At 40.6% G+C, this 4327-nt stretch overlaps 1 long non-coding RNA gene across 1 annotated transcript; it reads left to right on the top strand.

Moving 5' to 3' along the window:
• The first annotated feature begins 786 nt into the window (after positions 1 to 786).
• Positions 787 to 2292, top strand: LOC138510903 (uncharacterized). The gene is made up of 2 exons (XR_011280454.1): positions 787 to 1413; positions 1559 to 2292. It is a non-coding gene; the product is annotated as an uncharacterized lncRNA (long non-coding RNA).
• Positions 2293 to 4327: the final 2035 nt, after the last annotated feature.

The raw sequence follows: 4327 nt of genomic DNA on the forward strand, positions 1-4327 counted from the left end.
CGTGCCCTTCTACTTACCAATAAAACTCCACAATCAGAGGCTGAAAACATGACTTGTGTTCTAACACATGGAATCAAAGCCTTTGAAGTCAAGAAAATTATCCTAAAACATTGGGATATTGTGAGACTGGACCTTCCCGAGGAGCCCCCGCCGCGTTTTGCATTCAAAAGGGCTCCAAATATTCGTGATAAACTGATCCATTCTCGTTTTCGTAACACTACTCCCAGAACTGGTCTTTGGGATTTACGTTCAGTCAAGGGTCATTACCCATGTGGCTCCTGTAGTGTTTGCAGTTTCACTAAAAAAATGAGAGATTTCAGAATAAATGAACGAATTTGGACTTTACCTAATCTCACCAATTGCAAAACTAAGAACGTTGTATACTGCATTGAATGTCCTTGCGGACTAAGATACGTTGGACAAACCAGCAGAGCGGTACATGTCAGAATTGCTGAACATCGATCACGCATAAGATGCAAAATTGTCACGGCGCCCTTAGTTAACCATTACCTTACTTTGAAACACTCACCAAACAATATAGTATGGTGGGTCTTGGAAGCAGTTCAAAACTCTACCAACATACAGAAATGTTTGTTAGACAGAGAGGCCCGGTGGATCTTCCGATTGGGTACACATATTAGGGGATTAAATGAGGAATTTATTCCACCATTCTAATATCTACCATAATGCCACAGTATAATTCCTCTCACAGAGTCACATGTTAGTGACGAAACGCGCCTCCGCTTATATACGGCTTTGTATGGCAAGTTCAACGGCCCTCATACACCTCCCTCTTGGGGTGTGTGCTAAGGGGCCGCGCTGTGATTGGATATGTCTTATGCTCCAATCACGGGGAAGGTGTGTCAGTTCACCTCCCGCTCGTTCCTCTCTAGATCATAGAGAAAAAGGATACGTCACACGCATCCACCCACAAGTCGGAGGATGCAGTGCGTAGACGTAACAGCCGACCGAGGTTTTCTATTCGGCAGCCGGAACGCGCGTCATCACGCTGCCGGCTATTTACTCAGTCCCTATTCTATCTCTTTCACTGTCGTCAGATCCTCACTGACACTGTGAGCTACGTTTGATTCATTCTCAAACTATTGGTAAGTATATTTCTGCTTCACTTCCTACTCCGCTAAGAAGCCTTATTCACTGTTTTATATGTTTTATATCTTGCATAACACTCTGGTTTTGATATTTGTGCAATCTTGTGACCTTTAGGCACCTCTTTTCTTTTCTTCCCCCCGGTAGGTATTCGTTACCGCAACATCCATTTTGATACCAACGTTGCTTCATCACAGGGTATCATTTCCTCCACTCTGAAGAATGTTCATGATCATCGGGTTCTATTAATTTAAGATCCGTACGCGATAATTGCAGAAGAGCACATAACATCTTTTAGAGACTCAGGTAATTTCTCTTTCTGTGCTCTCTCTCTTTTTTCACTCTTTATCTCGTTATGACTACATTTCATAGATTCTGTATTTTCCAGATTCACTGAAAGATATACTTCTCCCCTGTTTTTATAATTTCTTTAATGTTATCTTTACTTCAGTGTCTTGCTTCAGTCACTCCTGCTCATGCTCTGCACCAGGGTCTTGTTTGACGTCTTGACCTCCTGCCTTTGAAGTTTTCCCCCTCATTCATTTAGGGTAAGGTTCCCCTTCTAGGCAGTTTAAATTAGTAGTCTTAACTTAAATCACTGATCAGCCTTAAAGAAATTATGGTTTTTTTAATTTAAACTTGTCAACCCAGGATTTCCGTTTGAGAAGCATACAGCATGTGATATTATGTTTTTGTTGTAATACAATTGATTTTCTTTTTTGTACAAACTATACATTTCTTTATGTGATGGAGTATTTTGTCTGCTTCCCCGTAGGGAATTTCACTACTTACTTTGCCCCGAGGAAGGCGGTTTTCCAACACCAGTGGCCTCACAGGTGGCCCGCCGAAACGTCCTAACGGTCTCAATGTCGAATGGAACTTAAATTCTGTTCCCAATTGCTTATTGATTTATTCTCTTTGAGACCTTTTTCTTTCTTTTCTCTTCATATACCAAGTGAAAAGTGGACGTTGGCAGACCTGTATATTGCTTACAAGTGCATTTATATTTTGCCTAGACCAATTGGCGGACTTTCATAAAATGCACTTAAATTTTGCTTAAACCGTAATTGCACTTAGATTTTGCTCAAATTATAACTGTATGTCTTTGTTGAAAGTAATGAATTTTATGTATTTGTTAAACACACTCTCTCTTTTTTGTGAAATAAATAAGTCAGAAAGAAAATACGTTTTTCTTTGTGTAAAATGATGTTGCTCTATGCTTCTTATGGTGACCTTGGGTTGTTCTAAGTTGGAATAAGTAGGATATCCTGCTGGATACCATTTAAAATCATTTCATAAATTTTCAAATTTAGTCTTTACGGCTTTTGAAACCCTTGTTATGTGAGTACCCATCAGAAGAGCAACCCCTATTGAAATGCCAATACCCAGACAACCATGGACAGTAAGGTATTCATTGAGAAAACCCTACCAACAAATGAGACGAAATGAAGATTGCCTAAGTACCATCCCGGAAGAAACCAAAAAGGCCTTGACGAATGGTGACATCACAAGAGCCCGGACGGACTCACAGATAGAACAAATGATGAACCAAGAATGACACAAAGAGACGAAACGCCCTGAGAAAAAAGATTGTGAGCTTAAAGTGATAGAAAACTATCAAAGCGTAAGAGAGTTAAGAGAGTTAAGCTGTAAGCAAAATTAATACAGTCTATCAGTTTATGCCTGTACATATGCTTGGAACCGCAAGAAAGCTAAGAAAACATTGCAGCTTGCTATGCTAAGTAGAAGAATAGCGCGACAAGCACCATTATACATAATCTACCTCAAAACGAAGCACATTATTATAAGTGCAATGCCACTTTGCACGAAAAGCAGGATCGACTCAGGTTACCAGAGGACAAACAAGACAAGATTCATATTCTAGAAAAATGAGAAGAGACGGCTGAATCGAAACTCAACAGATGCAACTCGTGCCAGTAGAGCCAAGGTCATACGAATAGAAGGAATGAACAGCTACATCTAATTGAAACTTAAGAACAGAATATCCTGTCTTTGAAAGGTCAAGATAAGGAAGCATAGGCAGGTGGCAAGCCGAATAAGAATTAAATGCACAAATCGAGAGAAACTAGGCAAATTACCGGTGTCTGCATCACATGACCGTCCGAGCGAAGAGAAGCACAAGTTCACACCTACGATTGGCATTCGCCCAGGAAGAGATATCGGAACATTCCCAGACAGAAGATGCAGTTTTGAGGCCAACCAAAGTAACATAATTGGCACATAGTTGTTGAAGTGATGATTTATTGTAACCTTAATTGGAGGAAAGCTGGGTAGCTGAGGGGGCACCCTGCACCTGGCTGATCATTCTGCGTGCAGCTAAGTAAAGTGTACATTTATGCATGGGGTTGGTGCCAACCCAATCACAATGGACCAAATAATCTTGGGTCCTATAGTTAGTAGAACCAATGGCACGTCGTACTTTTAGTAACATCTACAGTAGTCATTTTGAAGGAAGGGCTTAGACGCCCACCTGACAGTATTTTCCCAATCCCCTCACTCCGTTACCATATACAGATATAGTACCTATATTAAAGTTACCTTTTCCTAGCCAATAGAATTGCATGTTAACTTTTAAGTGTAACACGTCATTATGACGAGTTTTGAGTATAAATGCCACTGTTTGTATGAAGTTTGTTGGAGTTGAAGCGAGACAAACTATCACATCACTGCTGATTGCCATTACTCCACGTTGTTTGTACTTGTCATTAAACAGATTGAGTTGAGTTGTCCTTATTGATTGGTGTTGGAGTAATACATCTGCACCCCCATCCATCTCAAGTTGCAGCTATCTCGTCTTAAAGTACTTCGGAGGAAACCTCGGCTCTATGGGCCGGCTAGGGGTCTCCTGAGTACAACTCATTGGTCAACAAGTTAATTTGTCTTCTTTTGCATTCATGATTACTTTATCATTTCGTAAATGTTTCACTTATCACTTCAGTTACCTCGTTACTCTTCAGTTTTATTTATATAATTTCAGCATGTCCTCATATAGCTTCTTTATGACATTACTCTGCCCTCATCAGATTTTACTCAGCTCTACATGATGTCCAATGGTGGAAGCTGACATCCTTCTACACAACATCCTTCCACACTTTCAGGGTACATTCAGTACGGTTGTCTGAGTGCATAGCTTCTCTCGTACACTCTATGAGGTATGGGCAAAACAGATGGAGTCCCATTTAGGGCTGTTCTCCTGCTG

Source organism: Ambystoma mexicanum, chromosome 6p, assembly GCF_040938575.1.
Source record: "Ambystoma mexicanum isolate Mex_15411 chromosome 6p, UKY_AmexF1_1, whole genome shotgun sequence".
In the NCBI taxonomy this organism is placed as follows: Eukaryota; Metazoa; Chordata; class Amphibia; order Caudata; family Ambystomatidae; genus Ambystoma; species Ambystoma mexicanum.